We start from the raw sequence: 25712 nt of genomic DNA, 5'->3' as shown, positions 1-25712 counted from the left end.
GGACAGGCTCTGCCAGAGGCCATGGAGCAGAATCACTCCACGCTCTGTGCTGCAGCCAGACTGCCGGCCAGTCTCCTGCCTGGGCTGCCTCCCCTGCCGGCCCACCGGTCATGGGGCACTTGGCAGCCCCGGAACCAGGTCTGAGCAAGTCTAGGGATTAGAGTGTCGCATCTTAGCCCAGGGTTAGTGCTGCAGGGGCTGAGGTGCACAGTCCTTTGAATCACCAGGGGAGCTTCCAGTCCCATCTGCTGCCGAGATCAGCCAGGTTCAGCCCAGAGCGGCTAAGCCAGGCACTGACAGGCGCATGCCCCGTGGGTACTGTGCCATGCATGGCCGCTTCCCCATTCCCAGCTCCACTTCCAAAACTTGGACCCAAGCCTGGAATCCGTTAGTTGGCAAAAGGCTAAGACACTGGCCTCCAATGCACACCACCATGGCTGGCGGGGAGGGGGCCGTCGCAAAGAGCCGAGCAGCCTCACAGGAGAGCCCTTGGCCAGGGACCCTGCTCCCACTGCCAGATCTAGTGATGGGAGACGCCGGGTTGGAGTTACTGCTGGAAGGCAGCCCCCAGGCTTGCACTGGGGCTTAGGCCCCTTAGCGACAGAAATTATGGCTCTGGATTTATGCAGAAGGCACCTGGATGCCCCAGCGAGAAGCCCTGGCAGATACCCAGCCGCACTGCGTGGGAAGGACATGCCGGCCTGCTGGCAGCCCCGGGCTGGGAGTCACCCTTGGGGGTCCATCCCAGGGGGTCCTGCACCATGGTGTCTCTGCTGAAGGGAGCAGCTGCCGCTGGAATTCACATGGGCCGGGCGTGTTCACACAAGGGGCTGTAATCACTGAAGCTCCCCGCAGTCAGTTGCTGCCCGGCCCATGTGTGGCACTCAGGCAGTGCAGGACTGAAGCCAGGTGAGAAGACAGAGCCAGCGTTAGCTGGCCAGAAGCAGGCTGAACCTGGCTCTGAGTTCGAGGCGTTACTCTGCCCTCGGCAGCCTCCACCACAGGGTTCAGTCCCCTGCTTCTTCAGCACCCTGGAGGCAACACAATGGACCCCAAAGGGGGAGGGAGTCGCCCAGCAAAGAAGCAACCTAATTACCTCCTAATGTAGGGCATGCAGGGCAGGCAAAGCATCTACCTTACTCCTTGTGAGCACCAAGGGGTGCTCACTGCAAGAGGGCCTGGATCCAGGGGAGTCAGGGTCCAGGGGTCCCCAACACACGCAGACCCAGGGCAGGGGCTGAAACTTCTCAAGGCCCCAGTCGAGGGGCAGGGGCCTGGTTCTTACCTACCCAGTCCAGGAGGGGGGTGGGGGACCTGTTTTCTCTCCACAGAAGCTTTGGGGGAGGCTAATGCCCCCCACAGTATTTCCCCTTTCTCCCCTCCTTTCCCTCCTGCTATCAGACCCTGAGACTTGGCTTCTCTACCCTGGCAGAACGGGCCCTGGGAAGCAGCGCCCCATGGGGGCTCTCAAGAGGTGAGCCGGATGGTCTCCTGACTCTCAGTTCAGCTCTGCTCTGGCCCATCTGTACTCTCACGCCTGCCTTCCTGTTCACTCTCTGCCCCCTTTGCCCCCCAGACAGAAGGGCTGAAGGCCTGTGCAGGGTGGGGAGGGCTCAGTTCTCTCTGCCGGGCTCCAGGCCTACCTGGGACACTGACCCGTGCCCCTTCCAGAGAGATCCTGAGCATGGGCACAGCACGGGGACAGCCGCACGCTCTTCCCCACGCCTCTCATGGAGGAGCTCAGCTGCTCACCGCAGTGTACGCACTGCCCCCCCCAAAACACACCACACAGACACCTGCAGCTTCCACTGCTGGCAGCCTGGATCCCATCCCTCAGGGGAAGGGCCCGGGGGGCCGAGTCCTGCAGAGCTGACGGCGGGGTTGGGGGGCAGAGTTACTCAGAGCCCACGAGGAGCCGAGAAGGCACCTCACGCTTTCCAAAACACAAGCCCAGATTTGCAGAGCTCCGAGCAAGCGGAGGATGTGAGGGGAATGTCTCCCTGACAACGTGTGTGTCAGCCTCATGACTGATTCCCCCGCACAGAGCCTGCCCTGAACCAAACCCAGCTCAGCCTCATGACTGATCCCCCCGCACAGAGCCTGCCCTGAACCAAACCCAGCTCAGCCTCATGACTGATCCCCCCGCACAGAGCCTGCCCTGAACCAAACCCAGCTCAGCCTCATGACTGATCCCCCCGCACAGAGCCTGCCCTGAACCAAACCCAGCTCAGCCTCATGACTGATCCCCCCGCACAGAGCCTGCCCTGAACCAAACCCAGCTCAGCCTCATGACTGATCCCCCCGCACAGAGCCTGCCCTGAACCAAACCCAGCTCAGCCTCATGACTGATCCCCCCGCACAGAGCCTGCCCTGAACCAAACCCAGCTCAGCCTCATGACTGATCCCCCCGCACAGAGCCTGCCCTGAACCAAACCCAGCTCAGCCTCATGACTGATCCCCCCGCACAGAGCCTGCCCTGAACCAAACCCAGCTCAGCCTCATGACTGATCCCCCCGCACAGAGCCTGCCCTGAACCAAACCCAGCTCAGCCTCATGACTGATCCCCCCGCACAGAGCCTGCCCTGAACCAAACCCAGCTCAGCCTCATGACTGATCCCCCCGCAGAGCCTGCCCTGAGCCAAACCCAGCTCAGCCTCATGACTGATCCCCCCGCACAGAGCCTGCCCTGAACCAAACCCAGCTCAGCCTCATGACTGATCCCCCCGCAGAGCCTGCCCTGAGCCAAACCCAGCTCAGCCTCATGACTGATCCCCCCGCACAGAGCCTGCCCTGAACCAAACCCAGCTCAGCCTCATGACTGATCCCCCCGCACAGAGCCTGCCCTGAACCAAACCCAGCTCAGCCTCATGACTGATCCCCCCGCACAGAGCCTGCCCTGAGCCAAACCCAGCTCAGCCTCATGACTGATCCCCCCGCACAGAGCCTGCCCTGAGCCAAACCCAGCTCAGCCTCATGACTGATCCCCCCGCACAGAGCCTGCCCTGAGCCAAACCCAGCTCAGCCTCATGACTGATCCCCCCGCACAGAGCCTGCCCTGAGCCAAACCCAGCTCAGCCTCATGACTGATCCCCCCGCACAGAGCCTGCCCTGAACCAAACCCAGCAGCACCAGCGCCTGTCTGTGCAGGACTCCACCTCCGCTCCCAGCCTGGCTCCGGACTGCAGGCAGCTCGGGGCTCCCCCTCTAAGTAACACACTCCTGTAATCGTTGCTCCTGGGACAGTCCTGTGCAGCCAACAGGGATGCGCAGGGGGTGGGACTAGATGGCCTCCTGAGGTCCCTTCCAACCCTGATAGTCTATGATTCTATGATGAGCCGCAACTGAACTGCTCCTGCAAAGCCAGGCACTGATCTCAGACACTGGCTTGCGAGTGACCCTCAACAGCCTGGGAGACTGCAGTGTCTGATGCTGCAGCATGCTGAGTTCCCCCGGGTGTGCTCCAAGCCCCCCTGCTCCCAGGGATCTGTGCAGAACAGCCCACCACCCTGTGCACTCAGTTCTTAGCCACGGTGTACAGACTGGGAAGCTGAGGCCCAGCCAGCCTTGCTCCTGGCCCCAAAGGAGTTGGTATCACAACGAGGTGGAACTCAAGTGTTCCTGATTGCCACAGGACCATGCTGCTCCCCACACAGGTTTCCCAAATCAAACCGATTTTACCTTTCAGCACAAGACGTCCCCAGAGCCACAATGAAAGGGACAAGCAACATGCGGTGGCTCCAGGCCCCCTGAGGAGAATGTGCAAACCCTCCAGCCAGACGCTGTGCTTGGCCAGGCTGGGGAAGCAGCTCACACTCCTAGGGCCTTGTCCCACTTACCCAGGCCCCTGCAGCTTGCTGCCCCAGCTCATTCAGCTCATTCTGTACCAAATGACTGGAAGATAGTTAATGTGATGCCAATTTTTAAAAAGGGGTCCAGAGGTGATCCCAGCAATTACAAGCCTGACTTCAGTACTGGGCAAACTGGTTGAAACTATAATAAAGAACAAAATTGTCAGACACATACATGAACATAATTTGTTGGAGAAGAGTCAACATGGTTTTTGTAAATGGAAATCAAGCCTCACCAATCTACCAGAATTCTTTGAGGGGGTCAACAAGTATGTGGACATAGAGAATCCAGTGGATATAGTGTACTTAGATTTTCAGAAAGCCTTTGACAAGGTCCCTCACCAAAGGCTCTTAAGCAAGGCTACCAGGGAAGGTCCCCTTATGGATTGGTAACTGGTTAAAAGATAGGAAACAAAGGGTAGAAATAAATGGTCAGTTTTCAGAATGGAGAAAGGTAAATAGTGGTTTCCCCAGGGGTCTGTAGTGGGACCAATCCTATTCAACATATTCATAAATGATCTGGAAAAAGGAGTAAACAGTGAGTGGCAAAATATGCAGATGATACAAAACTACTCAAGATAGCTAAGTCCCAGGCAGACTGCGAAGAGCTACAAAAGGATCTCTCAAAACTGTGTGATTGGGCAAGAAAATGGCAGATGAAATTCAATGTTGATAAATGCAAAGTAATGCCCATTGGAAAACATAATCCCAACTATACATATACAACGATGGGGTCTAAATTAGCTGTTACCACTCAAGAAAGAGATCTGGGAGTCCTTGTGGAGAGTTCTCTAAAAACATCCACTCAATGTGCAGCAGCAGTCATAAAAGAGAACAGAACGTTGGGAATCATTAGGAAAGGGATAGATAATAAGAGAGAAAATATCATACTGCCTCTATATAAATCCATGGTACGCCCACATCTTGAATACTGCGTGCAGATCGGGTTGCCCCCATCTCAAAAAAGATATATTGGAATTGGAAAAGGTTCAGAAAAGGGCAACAAAAATGATTAGGGGTATGGAACGGCTGCCATCTGAGGAGAGATTAATATGACTGGGACTTTTCATCTTGGAAAAGAGATGACTAAGGGGGGATATGATAGAGGTCTATAAAATCATGACTGGTGTGGATAAAGTAAATAAGGAAGTGTTATTTACTCCTTCTCATAACACAATAAGTAGGGGTCACCCAATGAAATTAATAGGCAGCAGGTTTAAAACAAACAAAAGGAAGTATTTTTTCACACAGTTCAGTCAACCCATGGAACTCCTTGCCAGAGGATGTTGTGAAGGCCAAGACTATAACAGGGTTCAAAAAACTACTAGATAAGTTCATGGAGGATAGGTCCATCAATGGCTTTTAGCCAGGATGGGCAAGGATGGTGTCCCTAGCCTCTTGTTTGCCAGAAGCTGGGAATGGGCGACAGGGGATAGATCACTTAATGATTACCTGTTCTGTTCATTCCCTCTGGGGCACCTGGCACTGGCCACTGTTGGAAGACAGGATACTGGGCTAGATGGACCTTTGGTCTGACCCAGTATGGCCGTTCTGATGTTCTGTTCTCCCTGTGGGTTTCTGCGCAGCACTTCCCTTCTCAGAGCCACACAGGCCCTGGTGCCCCCGCTCGGCCTTTCTTTGTCACATCCCTCCATTTCCGCCCTTGCCCCGCTCCATCATGAGCTCCTGGCTAGAGGGATGTTGGGGCCTCTCAGGGTTCTGGGTCTGGTTCCCTGACATCTTCTCACCTGGCCCCCCAGCCCCTGCAGCAGGGTCTCCCGCCAGGTCCATACAGGGCAGCCAGCAAATGCTCTCTGAGTGCCTCCTGCCTCCATGTAAGTGACAATCTCAGTCCTGTACTCTCGCCTTTCTCCTGGGCTCAGGTTTGGTATGGTTCAATTCGGCCTCGCGTGGGCTTCCCATCTAGGCTCAGGGTGACTGTGTGTCCCTGGGGCCCTGGCTGCAGCAGGTCGCTGTGTTTATGCAGCATGCGGTGGGCTCTTAGGCGTCCGGTCCCCACACCTTGGAGGATGGGATTGGGAGGGCAGGGGAGGGGAGGCTGGCCTTTAGCGTGGGGACCCCCCGCCGTGCAAGCTCTCCTGCATTCCTGCCCTCCCCACTCCTCTCCTCATGTCAGCACTGGATGACGTTCTGCCATCACCAGATCCAGTCTGGAGGGGACTGCTCCACACCCCCTTGGGTCCAAGTGCCTTTGTCTGCAGCCTCACCCCGCCCAGGGGTGCTGTGTATGTGAAGCCAGCGCCTCAGGCCGGGGGGCTCACAAGGGGTGTAGGAGAGACCGGCGTGGCCACCGAAGGAGTCATGTTCCTTAGCAACCCATTTCCAGCAGGGAGTGTGGGAGCTGCTGATGCTGGAGTGCTCTGTGTGCTCTGCACAGACAGCCCCCAATTGTATTCAGCCTCCCAGCGTCTCATGAGCTACAAGTTTCACTGCAGAGGAAAGATGAAATCGCGGCTCAATTAACTCCTGCCTCCCTGGCATGGAACCAGCTGGCCAAGCCCTGCGGAGCAAACCGGCGGTTAGCCCCTGCCCCTGGTATGACGAAGGGCAGGGGGAGGACCCTGCACATCTTCAGTGATGCAGATCCTGGCGTGAAGGAAAGGGGGATCGCTGACATCATGTGCAATGTCTGCCATGCAGCTGGGAGCGGGCGTCCCCATGCATGCAGACAGACATGCTAGCTCTGCTGGGCCATGAACAATGCAAGATCTCAGTAGTGCCTGACCCGTGGGGGACATCCATGAGACAGGAACTCGGGTAACCCTCCTCCAGGCGAGTTGATGGGGGCCTCTTCCACTCCATTGCTCTGAAAGCTCATTAGTAGTCACTGCCCCTTTTTGGGGGCTCAGGGATGCCAGGCCTGGAAAACAGAGAGCTGTATGCGCTACCCCTGGGGCATCCTGAACAGACTTTAGTCCTTTATTTGCACCTAGAAACAGGGAAGAGAGCAACGTGTCCGGCCCAATGTCACAAAGGGTTGTGTGGCTGGGACCCGGGTGCCATGCCCATTAACCAGGCAAAATTAGGAGATATTTTTAAATATAACAACTTGGGAGGTTCTGTTTCTTTGCTTTCGACTTTCAAAGCCCTTAGGGGGTCAGGTGTTTCCAGCCATGTGGGCTAGTGAGTTCCTTTGTTTTATGAAAGTCGAGAGTCTTCTGGAATCCCCTGACTCCAGGAGCTTGGGCTTTAAATGAAACCTCAGTGATTTAGTTGGGGATTGGTCCTGCTCTGGGCAGGGAGTTGGACTAGATGACCTCCAGAGGTCCCTTCCAACTCTGATATTCTATGATTCTAAATACTGTGAGGTTTGCAATAAAATTGCAAGTGTTGGCCATGCTGAGCTGTTTAGCTCAGGCCCATTGCTAGTGTGTAGCTGTTCCAAGAGCAAACACATAGAAATGCTTTCTCAGCCCACACACAGGCTGTCTCTCCAGTTGCTCTCTCCTTTGTGTGTGTTGTATTTTCTATTATTTATGGTAGAAAACAATATGATCAGTGCAGTATTGATCCCCTGTTCTGCTATTAATCCAGGGCTCCCTCCTGGGTCTCCGCCATCTGCTTGTTCCAACATTCTGAGGTCCATCCAGCGTGGCTTTGTCAGCCCAGGCTTGGATGCAGATAGAATTGCCCATGCTTCCCCCAGTGCTGGTGATGAAGTGGCAGTCGTACTCAGGGTCTCTCCCTTTGAAGACCTTCCTCACTGACTTCTCTGGGAGTGACCCATGCAGCCTCATGTCACCCGGGAGGAGCAGTGCGTGCCCCTGTGAGCACTGCTGGCCTTGCTTCAGGGAAAGCTGCTCAGTGAGTTACAGGAAGCAAAACTAACCAGAGCGTAGCCCCTGCCGAGGAGACTGGCCCCTGCCAAGGAGCGTAGGGAGTGGCTGGAGGTAGCAGCGGGCACTTGCCCAGTAAGGCTGGTGAGATTGTTCTCCCTGAGGTATGGTGCCTCCCGGAGCGCCCCCGTGGGCAGTGAGGCGCTGCATTGCCCCAGTACAGGCCAGAGCCTCCGAGGGAGGCAGTATGGCCTGGTGAGTAGAGCACCAGACGGGGACTCAGGAGAATGGGGCTTCATGCCCTGCTCGGCCACTGCTCTGCTGGGTGACTTTTGGCAAGTCCCTGCCCTTGCTGTGCCTCCGTTTTCCCATCGGTAACATGGGGCTAATGACACTCACCTCTCTGTGTGGCGCTCTGATGAAGAGGGCGCTCTCAGAGCTTGGGATGAGATGCTAGAGCCGCTGACTGCCCGACTGCAGAGGCATTCCTGCAAAGTCCCAGCGCAGGCTGGGCCCCGGGCAGTGCGGAATGGCTCCTCCGCCCAGTCCCTGCACGGTTTGCGAAGAGCCGCAGCATAGACATGCCCTGTGTGAGCAGAGCTCCCCGAGCGTGGCCTGAGAAGAGCCCTCCATGCCCACAACCTCCTGTGCCAGGAGGAGCTGAAAGGCCAGATGAATGGGAACCAGTTGGCATGGGGGCTGGGCAAACAGGGAACCCAGTTTCTCTAGCCATGCCCCCTTCCCCAGCTGCACCCCTCTACAGGGCTGCAAGGGAGTTCCCCCCCGGGGAATCCAGCTGCTGGGGAACCCTTACTGCAGGACTTCTTTGGGCAGCGATGCTGTACAAGGGCAGGATGGAAACAGAGAGCCAGGCCATCGGCAGTACATAGGACCTGGTTCCCATTATTCACCTAACACTGAACATAACTCTGATGAACAGAGACCCAACCCTGCAAAGCGGAGCTAACGGTAGTCTCCCTCCTCAGATCACTGTGACTACACACAGGCATCTCTACTCAGCAATAATCTCCCCCACATTCTCGGCATCACTGGGGACACGCTGCTTTTCTCGTACAGTGTAGAGAATCAGCTCTTAATTTGCAGGGAATTTTGAACAGATTCAGCTCAATAAAGCAGTTAATGAATGCGGCTGTTATTTAAGGAATATTTGATTGACTTTTGTTAAGATTCATGTTCCCTTAGTAACTAAAAAAATATCTCTCTGTGAGGTAAGTCAATTGCTTAATAGGGACAGAATTCAGTTACAAAGGAAACCGATTGTTGTCAACATTCTGCGACACTGAAGGGATATTTTGGAGGAGTAGAAACATGAATTAAATGTTCAGTTGGAGAATGGAGAGTTATTGAAAAAAACTACCAAATTGGCTATACCAAGGTACGCTCAATGTGGCAAGCCATGGATGGACAGACAAACATGAACTGCAATGTTCACTCCGAGTTCTCTGCAGCCCTCCTACAGCTCTCTGCCCTGTCACCGCATCTCCCCGTGCCGTGGAGAGGGTCACAAGATCTGTAGGGCAATCCAGCTGAGCTGGGAACAAGCCCAGAACTGGGGCACTTGAGGAGCGGCCCAGTGCACTGGCAGGACCTCCCCAGCTCCCCCCCTCCCAACCACCACCAGACCTTCTCTCGCAGACAGGGTTTCCGTGAGGTCTGAGGAAGGAAGGCTGATGGCTCAGGCTAAACCCGCCTTCCTGCTCACAGCAGAGATTTGGGCCCAGCGGTGCCCACACAGGACAGTCCTGGGGTCAGGGGCCAAATAGAGCCACAGGGCAGCACACCTGAGCCCTCCCCACCTGACGATGGCCTGAGGCCATGCCCGGTGCCCCCAACACACAACTCTCATGGGCTGCCCAGACACCTGTCCACCAAGCCACCCCCTGGGCACAGATAAGGGTGATAGGGGCTGTGCATGCAGGGGAATGCCTGCAGGTTTGTGGGGCGCTTTTCCTCATTCCTGGACCACACAGCTCACTGGGGGATCACGTGGGGGGGGGCATTTTGGCAAAAGAGCAGGTTTCCCAGTCCTGCCACCCCCTCAGCCAGAGCTGACTGGAGGTTTGGCCCTGGGGCGACAGGGACAAACAGCCCAGGAGATCTCTGGGAGCAGCTTTTGGCCCAGTCTCTAGCCCCACATTCAGTGAGCTCCACACTCAGGGCCTGATCCTGCAGGGGCTTTGGCTACGTGGAGGTCTATAGAGCAGAATCTCCCAGCCCACACACTAAGAGTCCCCAGCGGCTGGGTTTAGGTCTAGCTTCAAATTCCTTTCACCCTCATAGCTTTACTGATAAATCTTTGCAATTCACCAGCCATTGGGACCAGGAGCCAGTACATTTACATGGGCATGCATCAATAATGTCCAAAGTGGAATATGTCTGAATATGGAAAAGCAGCTCTAATAACAGTCACTAGCCAGAGCAACGTGCGTTACTCCTACCCTCACATTAACAATCCTCATTTGACAAGTTGCTGGAAACAAATGTCTCGGTGTTTCGAACCTCATGATTTACAGGGGAATCGTCACCCTGAAGAATATACATCCAAAATGCTTTACATCAACTGTCAAATGCAGCAAGATGATATGACATGGTTTGTGCTTTCCTTAGCTGGTTGTCTTAGACAACAGTTCCAGCCACATGCTGAATGGGGTCCTGGAGGCCAGCTAGAGAGACGCTGTAACCCACAGGAGATCTCAGCTGAACGAGTCTCTTGTATCCTGGCCATGGAGTGTTGTGAGGTTATTGCTCCTTGGGGAGATCTTTCTGAATCATCCTGTGTCTCTGATAGCTGGGATCATCCTGTGTCCAACTGACTGGTTAAAAATGACTGTTCTGTCCCCAAGAATAGCCATCCAGCGAAGCGATTTAATGCTAGGCATTGTCAAGGTGTTGGTGTTCAGAGTCAGGGCATGACCCTGCCGGCACCTCCTCTGCGTCAGCTGGAATTTAAGGGCACTCAATTCTCGCAGGTTCAGGCCCTGCGTGCCCATGGTTGTTAACATCTGGTCTCTTGTTGTATTGTGTCTCTCTACTGAGAGCCTCGGTGTGGTTGCAAATGTCACCGTCATAGGAAACAAACCCCTGCTCAGAACGCAGGGAAACACAGGCTCATGTCTAGCAGGCGAGTTCTTGGGGCAGAAAATGCTAAATAGAAAGGTGGAAAGGTTTGCTTCAAGCCGCAGCAGGCAAGCCCTCTCCCATGCACACCCCCAAAACTGAATCCACTTGCTCCGCCTCTCTGCCTGTGCAAGGTTCTCCTGCCCAAAGCTGCAGCTGGCTTGTGCGTTTCTGGGAACAAACGAATGAATCCCAGTGGGTTAGTGGGTGACTGCCAGTGTAAATAAGCCCCTGCCACGCCAGCATCACAGCAAATTAGGGGCATCAAAGTAGGGGCATTGCCAGCAGATCGAGGGACGTGATCGTTCCCCTCTATTCGACATTGGTGAGGCCTCATCTGGAGTACTGTGTCCAGTTTTGGGCCCCACACTACAAGAAGGATGTGGAAAAATTGGAAAGAGTCCAGCGGAGGGCAACAAAAATGATTAGGGGACTGGAACACATGACTTATGGGGAGAGGCTGAGGGAACTGGGATTGTTTAGTCTGTGGAAGAGAAGAGTGATGGGGGATTTGATAGCTGCTTTCAACTACCTGAAAGGGGGTTCCAAAGAGGATGGATCTAGACTGTTCTCAGTGGTGGCAGATGACAGAACGAGGAGTAATGGTCTCAAGTTGCAGTGGGGGAGGTTTAGATTGGATATTAGGAAAAACTTTTTCACGACGAGGGTGGTGAAACACTGGAATGCGTTACCTAGGGAGGTGGTGGAATCTCCTTCCTTAGAAGTTTTTAAGGTCAGGCTTGACAAAGCCCTGGCTGGGATGATTTAGTTGGGGATTGGTCCTGCTTTTAAATACCTCCTGAGGTCCCTTCCAACCCTGATATTCTATGATTCTATGAAACGGAGAGAGTAATGGAAAACACACAGTATACGCCATAGCTGAGAGACAAATAGTTATTGAACTACATAGAAAGCTCTATTGCACCCCAATGGGCATTTCGTTCATTTCACTTTTGCAGTGAGGGCTCACTGCCACAAGATAGTCCTACACCCCAGGCCAGCCCTGCCCCAGCGGAGGGGAGGTGGCAATCACAGTTTGCAGGTGTAACCCTCCCTCTCATGCACAGTCCCACCTAGGGGGGAGGGGCTGGAGATGCCACCTTTTGGAGGAGGTTTAGTTGCTGCCTTTAGTAACAACTGCGTGTGGTTCCAGCTGGAGATGACCCTCTGCTTCACTCGCTGTCTGAACGCTGTCTAGTCTTACTCTGCACCAGGGCACAGTTGCCAGGGTTCACCCAGAGGTGCTGGCAGTTCAGTGGTGGGTGAGGTAAATGGCATCCCTAGTGGAAGTCCACTTTGCAAAGTATGCCCCCACATTTTTGCCTTCATGTCTGTGCTGTGGGTGCAGCCACAGTGCACGTGTCTCTGGTACCTGGTAGTGGGTGCCAATCAGCTCTGGGAGGCCCTGTGCTGCGTGGAGGGGCCCAATCCTTGGGCAGACGGCCATTTGGCCAAAGCAGAACTGACTACCCCTTCTCAGAGCACCTGACCAGTCGGGAAAGCTTCACTGCTCACCGGCTGGTGCCACCCTGGCCTGCATCAGGCATCCTCATTTACACCAGAGCCAAACCAGAGCTGCCTGGGGCAGGACGCTGCCACTCAGACCCACGGCATTTCACACTCACTTTGCACTAGTTCAAACACCAGCCCATGGTGCTGGCCAGGGGAGAATTGGACCCTGCCCCCAGCCCCCTGCTCTGAACACTCCTGCTCCCACCTCTGCCCCTGGACACTGTGCTCCGTGGCCTTCTCCACCCTGCTGCCAGCGCCAGCCTCTAGTGATCCTGCCTGGGCCTCCTCGGACCCCAGAGATCAAAGGTCACTTTGTGGGTCCCTGGCCCACAGACTGCCCCTCTCCCTGGGTCCCCAGTCCCCTCTGCTGCCTCCAGCCCCATCTGCCCGCAGCCCTTCTGGCCTCTCTGACACAGTGTCTCCTCCGAGTTTCCCTTTTGCCTGCGGCACACAAGGGCATGTCTAACCCACGGCAGGAGGGGGCAGGAGGCAGGGCGGGGGCGGGAGCGCTCTGCTGTGCTGCCATCATACGCGGTCTCTTGCGTCACTGGCTGCCTCTCTGAGCTCCAGGCGGGACTGGCCCAGAGAGGCCTGCAGTCCCTTGACAGCTGGCCCTCCCTGCTGGTTTCCTGGATGATGGTGCCGTGCCCCGTCTCACTCAGGACCAGGTGAGGCTTCTACCCAAGAGAGGAGGGAAAATCCCCTGGTCTGTGAGACCCCAGCTCGCACCGGCCAGGCAGCAGCCCACGCTCAGAAGTCAGCCCACATGGCCCCGGGTGCTGGCACCATCCTGTCGTCCCCATGCACACGGCTAGTGCCAGGGACATGCAGGCAGCAGCTCCTCGGCCCCAGCCCTAGACGCAGAGCTCTGCCCCGTTCTGCCCTGCAGGCTGCAGCTCTATGGGCATCCTCACAAGAGAACCCCCGAGCCCGCCCGACGCCCCCAGGCCTGACATCGCAAGGCAGGGACCCCTCGCAAGGAACTTCCCATGCTGCACCCTGCCCTGAAACGCCGTCCCGCCCTCCCCTGCAAACACAGGTACCTGCCTGGCACTGGGGGGGCCAGCCCCTCAGGCCCAGCGACTCCCGGCTGCACCGCCTGCCATCTCGGGGGAAGGAGCCGAGTCTCTCCTGGAGAGGCAGAGCTCAGGGAGGCAGCTGCTCGTTGCTCGCTCTGGAGCAGGTTCCTATGGCGATGCAGAATCAATTACAGTAAAAGGTGGAGCGCGGCAGTCAGAGCCAAGACAACTCCTCATTGGCAGCCGGGTAACCCAGCCCGGCAGGGGCGTGCGGAGCTGCTGGGGCCAGCCTGGGCCTGGCCCTGCTCCGCGGGGCCGCTCGGCTCACTCTCCCGCCACTTGGGGGGCAGCTCACAAACCCTGCCAATGGGCCACTTCTTTGTCTGTGCCTCCCACTCGCCATAGGGCTGCGCCGTGCTCGTGGGCCACATGGGCACTGCCTTCTCCTCTCCCCTGTTTGCTGACCCCGTGCTCCTTGGGTGGGGACGGAGCCCAGTGCCCCAAGGGTCGGGCTCAGGGCTCTCATTCGTACAGCACAGAGGCAGCAACATGCCAAGCCCCATACGCACACTGCGCCCCCCCTCCCGCCCCCGGGGGGAGCTCCGTCTCCCCATCCTGCCCCGGAGGAGCCACTTGTCTGTCTGTCCGCCGTGTTGTGGGTGCTACTTTGCTGGTAACCACACCAGGCCCCCGCCCAGGCCACTGGGCAGCCCTCAGCCAGTGCGAGAGAGGAGAGTCAGCTGGAGCGGGCAGCAGGGTGTAGCAGCCAACCTGGCCAGGCTGACTGGGCTGTGTCTGCAGCATTGCCACCTTCAGGGCTCCACGTGCTCCTGCCCCCGTCCCCTCCCAGCCCAGGCCCCGGGGTCCCTGTGAGCTTCTGCTTCTGCTGCACCCCCGGCACAGCCCGGCTCCACCTCGGCATAGCTGCATGTGCCCCTCGTTTCACAGACTCCTGGGAGAGTCCAGCAGGCAGACACAAGGCCTGGGAAAGCTGCCTGGCCTCAGCAAACCCCCGAGGAGCTTGGTCCTTGAGCCTGGCACCAAACCCGAAAGCAAGGCAATCTGAGTGGACGTGACACCAGCTCTCCTGCATGCCCAGGGTGGGCGGCTGGGGGCTCCCTGCTTCCTACACTGCTGGTGTGAGCACCCCACGACACTGCCCTGAATCTGGGCCAAAGTCCGGGGGATTCAGAGCCAGGGCCCTGAGCCGGTCCTGGGGTTGGGGCTGATGTCTGAGCACAGTTCAGGGCGGAGGTCTAGGGTTGGGTTAAGCTGCAGCCAGGGACAGGGGGATGGGAGAATGTATATCTGAAGGGTGTAAACCCCAGGGATGGAGGGGAGTGACTCTGGGGGACAGAAGAGATTGTGCCTGGGAGCCAGGGGGACAAGTGAGGCAGGTTGTCAGCGAGACGGCTTGGCTGGGGCTGCATTTCTAGAGGGATGTGATGGGAGCTGGGCATTTTAAATTTAGCCTGAGCACAGCACTAGAAACAGACTGACAGGGTTGGGCTGCCCTGACCAGGGATTGGCCTGATGAACTGATCTCTACAGACCTGGAGGGGAAAAGCTCTGTGCCCTACTCCCCTGAGTCTGCCAGCCACACACCTGCCCAGTTCAGAGGGTGTCCTGCATGTTCTCGACCCAATCCCCAAACCAGGAGCTAGAGATTGCACAAAGAAGCAGGTTCACCAGCCCCAGCAGAAAGAGATGCAGCAAGCAATGCACGGCCTCAGAATACACCCAGTGCATTGCAGTGCTCACTAGGAAGGCTAGCACTTGCTGGGGCGGTGCAGACACCCGGCAGCGTCCCTGAGGACGGGCGAGCAGTCACAGGAACTGGAATGGCCTTTGTGCACATTTCACCCAGCCCTAGCATTCCGCCTGGCCTGCCTCTGTTGTTGCTTCTGTTGAGTAGCAGGATTTTGCATGTGCAGGGCCAGGGGTGCTGGCACAATGTGTAGAGTGGGGGTGCTGAGAGCCACTGAACCGAACTGGAAACCTTGTATGTGATGGAAACTACTCCAAGCCAGGAGGTGTGGCTGCACCCCCAGCACCCCTAGTTCCAGCACCTCTGTGCAGGGCCCTGGACAGCTTTAGGCATCCTGACCCACATGAGGGCACCGAGGGGAAGACCTCAGGTCTCCATGTGCTCACAGGACTTTTGTGAAGTGGATTATTAAGGGGCACATCTGAGCTGTCTAGCTTTGTGCTGGTGCTGCTGTGAAAACTCTGACATGCTCTGAACAAAGGACACTCTTGGTGTAAAGTTTATAACGGTTCCTTCTTGTTACTATTTTCATAGGGCGGAAGATGGCCCCCTTTGGGCGGCCCTGCCCATTCAGTGTTTTGGCATGACCAGTCCTTGCGACCTGGTGATGAGTGCTGAGTGACAGCTCGCCATCTGAACAGCAACTCAAGTGATCTCAAGTGAAATGGCCTTTCAGGACAAATAACCTTGGATGTCGACTTTTCATGTTGCTTTCTAAGTTGCCGTATGGAAGAAGAAGCCGAATATTTTTATTCAGTTTTAGAAAATTCCATTATAAAATATTCACCCTGAAAAAATTAATAATATAGATAAAACCAGCCTACTTTACAAATGTTCCAAGCGGTAAGGACAGCGTCAGGGCAGCATAATTACAACCGAAAGTATTTAAAGTCCTTGCACTGTTCAATACTCCTCAGCATGATGCCCATCCCACAATAAGGTGATTCATCATAAATATATGGAAATTTCTTGAAAGATCCATCTTATCTGTTAATTGAAATGATGTTCTTGAAAGGGACCCATGTAATATGTACTTGGGTTCATTAGTGCAGTCTGTGGTGACACACCAGGCGTGCTAATGGCTTCCTTACAAAATGAATAACAAGACCTTAATAATCATCTGCCTGGGGAGATATGAACAGCTGGATATGGCTTCAGGAATGCAGGAATGGCCAGACCTTGCCTATAGAATCATAGAATCTCAGGGTTCGAAGGGACCTCTGGAGGCCATCTAGTCCAACCCCCTCCTCAAAGCAGGACCAATCCCCAACGAAATCATCCCAGCCAGGGCTTTGTCAAGCCTGACCTTAAAAATATCTAAGGAAGGAGATTCCACCACCTCCCCAGGTAACGCATTCCAGTGTTTCACCACCCTCCTAGTGAAAAAGTTTTCCTAATATCCAACCTAAACCTCCCCCACTGCAACTTGAGAATATTACTCCTTGTTCTGTCATCTGCTACCATTGAGAACAGTCTAGATCCATCCTCTTTGGAACCCCCTTTCAGGTAGTTGAAAGCAGCTATCAAATCCCCCCTCATTCTTCTCTTCTGCAGACTAAACAATCCCAGTTCCCTCAGCCTCTCCTCATAAGTCATGTGTTCCAGTCCCCTAATCATTTTTGTTGCCCTCCACTGGACTCTTTCCAATTTTTTTACATCCTTCTTGTAGTGTGGGGCCCAAAACTGGACACAGTAGTCCAGATGAGGCCTCACCAATGTCGAATAGAGTGGAACGATCACGTCCCTCGATCTGCTGGCAATGCCCCTACATATACATCCCCAAATGCCATTGGTCTTCTTGGCAACAAGGGCACACTGTTGACTCATATCCATATTCTCATCTACTGTAACCCCTAGGTCCTTTTCTGCCGAACTGCTGCCGAGCCATTCGGTCCCTAGTCTATAGCGGTGCATGGGATTCTTCCCTCCTAAGTGCAGGACTCTGCACTTGTCCTTGTTGAATCTCATCAGATTTCTTTTGGCCCAATCCTCTAATTTGTCTAGGGCCCTCTGTATCCTATCCCTACCCTCCAGCGTATCTACCTCTCCTCCCAGTTTAGTGTCATCTGCAAACTTGCTGAGGGTGCAATGCAATCCACACCATCCTCCAGATCATTTATGAAGATATTGAACAAAACCGGCCCCACGACCGACCCTTGGGGCACTCTACTTGATACCGGCTGCCAACTAGACATGGAGCCATTGATCACTACCCGTTGAGCCCGACAACCTAGCCAACTTTCTATCCACCTTATAGTCCATTCATCCACCCATACTTCTTTAACTTGCTGGCAAGAATACTGTGGGAGATGGTGACAAAAGCTTTGCTAAAGTCAAGGAACAACACGTCCACCACTTTCCCCTCATCCACAGAGCCAGTAATCTCATCATAGAAGGCAATTAGATTAGTCAGCCATGACTTGCCCTTGGTGAATCCATGCTGACTGTTCCTGATCACTTTCCTCTCCTCTAAGTCTAATGTCTTCTGCAGTTTCCACAGTATGCATCCGATGAAGTGAGCTGTAGCTCACGAAAGCTCATGCTCAAATAAATGGGTTAATCTCTAAGGTGCTACAAGTACTCCTTTTCTTTTTGCGAATACAGACTAACACGGCTGTTACTCTGAAACCTCTCCTCTAAGTGCTTCAGAATTGATTCCTTGAGGACCTGCTCCATGATTTTTCCAGGGACTGAGGTGAGGCTGACTGGCCTGTAGTTCCCCGGATCCTCCTTCTTCCCTTTTTTAAAGATGGGCACTACATTAGCCTTTTTCCAGTCGTCCAGGACTTCCCCTGATCACCATGAGTTTTCAAAGATAATGGCCAATGGCTCTGCAATCACATCCGCCAACTCCTTTAGCACTCTCGGATGCAGCGCATCCGGCCCCATGGACTTGTGCTCGTCCAGCTTTTCTAAATAGTCCCGAACCACTTCTTTCTCCACAGAGGGCTGGTCACCTCCTCCCCATGCTGTGCTGCCCAGTGCAGCAGTCTGGGAGCTGACCTTGTTCGTGAAGACAGAGGCAAAAAAAGCATTGAGTACATTAGCTTTTTCCACATCCTCTGTCACTAGGTTGCCTCCCTCATTCAGTAAGGGGCCCACACTTTCTTCTTGTTGCTAACATACCTGAGGAAACCCTTCTTGTTACTCTTAACATCTCTTGCTAGCTGCACCTCCAGATGTGATTTGGCCTCCTGATTTCACTCCTGCATGCCCGAGCAATACACATGCCTCTGCTTACACTCTTAGAATCTGGAGGTTGCAATATGGAAATATATGCCAGGAGTCCTGATCCTGCACAGCCAATAGGAGAACTCCTGTGAGTAAAGACCCTGGCACTGGTGTGTGCCGGGCTGGGCTTGTTTCTGCAAAGCCCTTAGGGGACGCTTGCCCATCCCCAAAAAAGAGCCCTCTCTGAGGCAGAGTGTGGCAGCCCTTTCCCAAGAGTCCAGTTCAGCCATACCTAGATATGGTATCTTTACAGAAAGCTGCCCCAGAGAAGGAGTAGCCACCTACCTAGCTAAAATAACCCCTGTACAGCAAGGTAGCATCCCCTATCCCAGGCTGCACAGAGATCAACCATCTGCATCTGAGCTGCCCTCCTAATCTGGCATTTTTATACATGAATCAGCTGTGTCTCCCAAGCCCCCCAGCTGCCTCCCCCTGGTTAGGGGTAGAGGTGACTGAGTCAGTCCTACAGCCAGGCTTTGCCCCTGTTTGTGAGCAGATGGCATTACGTGGAGGCACAGAGATGTCCATATGCACTCAACAGCCAGGGCTCTGCAAGCTCGCCACCACCTGCTCCCCTCACGTGGCTCAGTAGCTGGCCATCGTCACAGGTGCAGCAGGGGCTCAGGCAATGTCTCCATCGCTGGCATCACAGAGCCTTGTCATACATGAACTGAGGTGGCCTCCACTCCAGCTTCCTGATGCCCTGAATTACTAATCTCCCCTCCACTCCACCGGCCTGGACACCAGGATATTGGCTGCAAAATAACAATCCATTTCCCAGCATGCAGACTGATGGCTGGAAGAAGCTCTTTCTTGCTCCAGCCTATCCCCTGGGCAGGGTCCGGCAGCCCGACTTCGCCTGCACCGACCCGGGCAGGGTCCGGCAGCCCGGCTCCATCGTGGGGATTATGGCTGCATTTCAATGAGTCCAGTTTAACGCTGCTTGTCATGTCATCTGATCTCTGTTGATGAGGTTGTTTGTGCTGAGGATTCTCCAGGAGTGACGATGTGGGAACCATTTGTCCCTTGCGTCCCCTGGGGCAGCACAAAAACCAGGTGATGATTTTCTACAGCAGCAATTACAGCTGCCTCCGCCGTGCCAGCCGGGCAGCGCGCACTGGAGGTGGGTGAAGTTCTAAGGATTTGGTAGTTGCTCACCCATGCCAGGCTGACCAAGGCAGGCCCAGAGAACGCGGTCCTCTCTCTGCATTTGCACGGTCGCTGTCCCCACAGGGGTGGCGGAGGGTGCTTGTGATGCAGAAGGAGCTGCGCGGAGCTGTTGGGGTCCGGTTTGGGTGGGAGGCTTGTCCAGGCCTTGGCCGGGACCTGGCTGGGCTTGGAATGAGCGCCCGCTGGAGCGACGACATCAGAACTCGGTTTGTGCTCCCAGCAGCACAGGCCGGAGTTGCTGTTCCAGCCTCGTGACTGAGCCGGGGCTCTGGGAGGTTCTGCTGCAGCCCTGCCCTGGCCCTCGGTTCGGCTGGATTTCTCGTCCCACCCGCAGCTCATTTCGCCCTTTGGCTGAGTGCAGGGATAGCGGGTTTCACGCCGAGGGGGCCTGCGAGTCACCGGGAGGGGCTCGGGCACCGCGCCCCATCTCAGACAGGGGGGCGATTAGGCACTGCTCTGAATGGGTGCCATTTTGTGCTGCAGCTAGTCGGGGATGCAGAATAGCCCACAGGCAGCTTTGGGGAGGCCGCAGTAAGAGCCAGCCCCCCACAGCAGGCAGAATCCCGGATGCACAGAGCCACCTTGGCCCAGAGCCACCTCCGCAGGCTGCACCTTCTGCTCTGAGCCTCCTGTGAGGAGCGGCACCGGCCCAGCCTGAGCGGGTGAGGGTGAATTTCTGGATCTGGATTATAACCCAACGCCAGCCCCTGCTCCAGCCACCCTGATGTAACAGCCCGAAGTGGATCAAGTTACGATAACCCCCTCAGACCTGCCCCCCAAACAGCCTCTGCCCCACAATTACCCACCCCCAGGAATGTGCCTGAAGAGTGGGACTATTCTGGGCAATCATTCACTCCCAATGCAATGGAGAGGGCAGTGCCAGCCCCCTACCCCACAGGGCTCTGCAAAAGGGGGGCCCTGGGTTTTTTGTGTGAAAATTCCTGCTGTGCTTTTTGCCATTCAGATCCAGATGCTGCAGCACCTCCAGGTGTCCCCCACCTGCCCCTTTGCCCCTGACATTTGGCAGGCAGGGTCTTTGTCATGCTGAAGTACAGCCCCATGCAAACACTGCGGGGTTCGCTGCCTCTTGGCAGGGCCCCGTCCTGGGTTCGATTTTCTCATGGAAATGCTCTGCTAGGTGCACAAGCCCTGGGGGGCGGGGAGGGTGCATGGGGCCTCTCCCCAGGCTACTGCCAGCTGAGCCCAGGGCATAAGTGCAACAGAGAGACCCCATTTGCCATTAAAAAATCCATGGACCTTTCTGAGGAAATGAACAATGGGGCCACTTTGGGACCTCCACACCAATGGGGCTGAGTTGGGCTTCAGGACAAAGCCCCTCTGGGATTCAGACATTGTTCACACCCCTGGCTTTTCACGTCTTGCCCCGCTCTAGTCTCCAGGCTGTTGGGATTTTGCCTGGGGACAGCCCTGCAGGGTCTGAGGTGCTCTATGAAATGAAGGCAGTCTGGAGTACTGTGTCCAGTTTTAGGCCCCACACTGTGAGCTGTAGCTCATGAAAGCTTATGCTCAAATAAATTTGTTAGTCTCTAAGGTGCCACAAGTCCTCCTTTTCTTTTTGCGAATACAGACTAACACGGCTGCTACTCTGAAACCTGACTCTACAAGAAGGATGTGGAAGAATTGGAAAAAGTCCAGCAGAGGGCAAGAAAAATGATTAGGGGGCTGGAGCACATGACTTACGAGGAGAGGCTGAGGGAACTGGAATTATTTAGTCTATAGAAGAGAAGAGTGGGGGAGGGGGGATTTGATAGCTGCTTTCAACGACCTGAAAGGGGGATCCAAAGATGATGGATCTAGACTGTTCTCAGTGGTAGCGGATGACAGGACGAGGAGCAATGGTCTCAAGTTGCAGTGGGGGAGGTTTAGGTTGGATATTAGGAAAAACTTTTTCACTAGAAGGGTGGTGAAACACTGGAATGCGTTACCTAGGGAGGTGGTGGAATCTCCTTCCTTAGAAGTTTTTAAGGTCAGGCTTGAGAAAGCCCTGGCTGGGATGATTTAGTTGGGGGTTGGTCCTGCTTTGAGCAGGGGGTTGGACTAGATGACCTCCTGAGGTCCCTTCCGACCCTGATCTTCTATGATTCTACGAAGGCAAGTGGAGACGGTAACCCTGTGGTCCCAGAGCTCCGCGCAGCGCATGCAGGGCCTGGGCAGGGCACTGGGGAAATGGCTGACACCAACCTGGGCCCCAGGGTAGTTAGAGCAGGCGAGGGGCTACACTGGCACAATGTCTCCGTTGAGCTTGGCGTGATGGAGCTCTGCCCCCGACACCAGCCTGCTCCAAAGCACCCAGCAAGGCAAGGTGGAGACAAACTTTAAATAACCCTCCACGGCCACCCAAGCCAGAGCAGAGCGCCAGGCCTGTGCCCCAACAGCAGCGTCAAACCCAGACACGTCTAGGCCAAGCCGCCTGGAGCCGTGACCACACTCAGGCCCTTTGGCACGTGTCCCAGAAGTGATGCCCGCCATGGTACAGGGCTGTCAGCCCTCACCAGCCCCTTGTCTAATCTGAGCCAAACTGGCCAGGGAGATTCCAGCTGGGGCTAGGGCCCTGCCTGGCACCTGGCAGGGAGAGCAGTTTGGCTGGGTTAAAGAGAGGGGCGCTCTCAGGCTTAGCATGGGAATAGCATCCGTCTCTCCTGGGGAGTGACACCTGGCTGCCTGGCGCCCGGACGGGGAGACAGCCGAGCGCCGGGCGCCAGAAATGGCCAGGGATGTGCGCATGTGGCTGCACTTCAGGAAGCAGCACAACATTTGCGCAGAGTTCGGCACATGCCAAGCCAGCACATGCTGCAAAGAGCCAAACCCCCCCCCCCCCCTCTCGACAGGGGACAACGCAAAGCTCAGCTTTACAATCCCATCCCCGAGCCAGGGAGCCGGTCATTCCACTGAACGCAGAGCTACCCACAACCTGTTGCAAAACTGAAGCGCAGTGACCTTGTTCCGAGGACCTGACTCCAGACCCGGTGCTTGCAGGGCTCACAGGGGTACCAGGGTTGGATCCAACTTCATCTGGTTTCCTGTGAAGTACCATGCCAAGGAGGGGCAGAAAGGGGCAGAGGGGCTTACAGCTGTTAGCACCAAGCAGCCTGTTGATTTGGGCCAGGGGTTTTTGCAGCACCATCCGGAACCACCGGGCATGCTTCCCTCACTCATCCACATGCTAAGATGGCAGCGGGAACTTGTTCACCCGCAGCTGCCTCGTGAGGGGTTAGACTGAAATCCCACTGCAGGTCGAGCATCCCCAGCTCCCACCCCCCATCCAAACTGTCTTTCCTGCGCTTGCTTAGAAAGCAAACTCTACAGAGCCTGGCAGGCGGCACAGCTGAGGATATGCCGCGCTTTGGGGTTGGTCCATGACTCTGCCCTGCCCCCTCCAGGCTGGCGTGCTCCAGCCCAGGCAGTACATCAGAACCTGTTTGCCTCCTTTGCAATAGGTGTCTCCAGGGCAGGTAAAGCTGGAAGGCAGCCCAGGAGCCATCCCAGTGCCATTGAGAGCAGCATTCGGGCTCTCTATCAAGCATTCTTACAACTACAATACCCACCTGCAGAAGTGAAGAAACAGATTGATAGAGCCAGAAGAGTTCCCAGAAGTCACCTACTACAGAACAGATCTAACAAAGAAAATAACAGAACGCCACTAGCCATCACCTTCAGCCCCCATCTAAAACCCCTCCAACGCATTATTAAGGATCTACAACCTATCCTGAAGGATGACCCAACACTCTCACAGATATTGGGAGACAGGCCAGCCCTTGCTTACAGACAGCCCCCCAACCTGAAGCAAATACTCACCAGCCACCACACACCACACAACAGAACCACTAACCCAGGAACCTATCCTTGCAACAAAGCCCATTGCCAACTGTGCCCACATATCTATTCAGGGGACACCATCACAGGGCCTAATAACATCAGCCACACGATCAGAGGCTCGTTCACCTGCACATCCACCAATGTGATATATGCCATCATGTGCCAGCAATGCCCCTCTGCCATGTACATTGGTCAAACTGGGCAGTCTCTACGTAAAAGAGTAAATGGACACGAATCAGATGTCAAGAATTATAACATTCATAAACCAGTCAGAGAACACTTCAATCTCTCTGGTCACGCAATTACAGACATGAAAGTTGCAATATTACAATAGAAAAACTTCAAAACCAGACTCCAGCGAGAGACTGTTGAATTGGAATTCATTTGCAAATTGGATACAATTAACTTAGGCTTGGATAGAGACTGGGAGTGGCTAAGTCATTATGCAAGGTAACCTATTTCCCCTTGTTTTTTCCTCCCCCCCGACGTTCTTGTTAAACCCTGGATTTGTGCTGGAAATGGCCCACCTTGATTATCATACACATTATAAGGAGAGTGATCACTTTAGATAAGCTATTACCATCAGGAGAGTGGGGTGGGGGGAGAGAAAACCTTTTGTAGCGGTAAACACCCATTTTTTCATGGTTTGTGTGTATAAAAAGATCTGTACTTTCCACAGTATGCATCCGATGAAGTGAGCTGTAGCTCACGAAAGCTTATGCTCAAATAAATTGGTTAGTCTCTAAGGTGCCACAAGTCCTCCTTTTCTTTTTGTGAATACAGACTAACACGGCTGTTACTCTGAAACCATTCAGTGCAGTGTGTACCTAGCAGCCCTCGAGTTGCACCAAGCAGTCCCCGCTGTTGAGTCGCACACGTCTGAGGTGCAGCCCTGGGCACCTGCCTGCCCCTCTCTCAGTGACAAAGCACGGCAGGCACAGAAGACAGGCAGGAGTCACAGAACAGTCTAGCCTGCTTCCAGGCACTGGCATTGAAAGGGCGGGTGGCAGCCAGAAGGCACAGCTCCGACATCCACAGTGGGCAGAGGCCTGGCATGGCCCTGACCCCCACATTCACTACTTCCCTTCATACACACAAGCTACCCACTGACCCGTGGGCCATGGTCCTGTGCCTCACACTGGGCCAAATCCTGCTCTCTGTTATACCGGGGTGTTACTCTGGCCTTACACCAACATTGCCCATCCAGAGTCGTGCTGCATTGTGGCCCTGGGGTTGCAGTTGGGATCTCCTGGCCCTGTTGCTAGGGTGTTGCCGAGAGGATTCAGTCAGTAGCTGTGCCCAGTGGGCTTGTTACCTACCTGTATTGTGGTAGGGCTGGGAGCCGAGGTCTGGTCCAGCACCCCTTGGTGCTCGGTGCTGTACAAACAGGGACTAAAAGACCACTCCTGCCTCACAGATTAGCTCAGCGTGAATGGCGGTTTCGAGTCTCACCCTTCCTCTTTCACCTGAACCTTCTCCTTTTGCCCTGAGGTTCAGGGTGAGCTCCGGCTGCAGGGGGCCTTCCCAGGGAATTGGTTTTACTCTTCCAGACTGAAATTCCCCTCCTTGGCTTTCCTTTAACAGCCTCCTTACCTTAGCTGCCCTAACCTCTCAGGGGGTTGCAAACTGGACAGATTCCTTCCTGCCGTGGGTTTCACCCAGTGCAGCAACCCGAGCTGGAGCAGCCTGATTCAGGACACAACTTCCACGAGGTGTGAAGCAGACTTTCTGGCGTTCACAAGCAGCGATGCGCTGATTTAATACTGCCCAGGCTCTAGATTCCAGTCATTGCACCAGAGAGACAGCAAGCCCTTTGTTCTGCCTGACCTGTAAAGAGCTGGCCAATTAAATCAGGCTCTCAGCAGCCAGCCTTTGTATTAGCTCAGCACTCACCAGAGCACTTTGTATCAGAAAAAGGGGAGTGTTTCCTTCATTAAAAATCTGTGTACCTACGTGCTGGTAACTGTGTCGTCCATTGTTGCCACCCTGGGGCTCATCAGGGAATGTACTCAACACACCAAGTAACCAGTGTCAGTCAGGTGTCTTGTAAGAATGACATAGGACAGGAAAAGTTCCAACATGTACCAGTCTTGGGAGGCCATCTCCTGCAGCATGTTACATCATTGATGCTGGAATGAGGGGTGCTGCGGGGGCTACTGCACCCCCTGGCTTGAAGTGTTTCCATTATATAAAGGGTTTACAGTTTGGTTCAATGGCTCTTAGCACCTCCACTATAAAAATTGTTCCAATGCCCCTGTGTTACATCCGCCTTACCCAGAATCTCCCAGAAGCTCCCAATGTTACACCCCTAAAGCCATTTTTATACCCAGTTATTTACCAGTGCAAGGCACAGTGCGTGTCAGGTAAAACTAGAGTTAACCAATCCGCTTTC

General features: G+C 54.8%; 1 protein-coding gene across 3 annotated transcripts in view; it reads right to left on the bottom strand.

The window, feature by feature from the left end:
• CTXN1 (cortexin 1) overlaps positions 1–25712 on the bottom strand; it is an 83918-nt gene that overhangs the window by 11676 nt on the left and 46530 nt on the right. Inside the window, exon 1 of one of the 3 annotated variants that reach the window (XM_073323884.1) lies at positions 13339–13480. The exons of 1 other annotated variant lie outside the window; for it this stretch is intronic. The gene's annotated coding sequence lies outside the window, so the exon portion shown is untranslated. Of the gene's footprint in view, positions 1–13338; positions 13481–25712 lie in introns of those variants that run through there. One more of the 3 variants, XM_073323882.1, reaches the window with a different exon arrangement.

This window comes from Lepidochelys kempii, chromosome 25 (genome assembly GCF_965140285.1).
Source record: "Lepidochelys kempii isolate rLepKem1 chromosome 25, rLepKem1.hap1, whole genome shotgun sequence".
In the NCBI taxonomy this organism is placed as follows: Eukaryota; Metazoa; Chordata; order Testudines; family Cheloniidae; genus Lepidochelys; species Lepidochelys kempii.
This window is presented reverse-complemented; position numbering and strand designations above follow the sequence as displayed.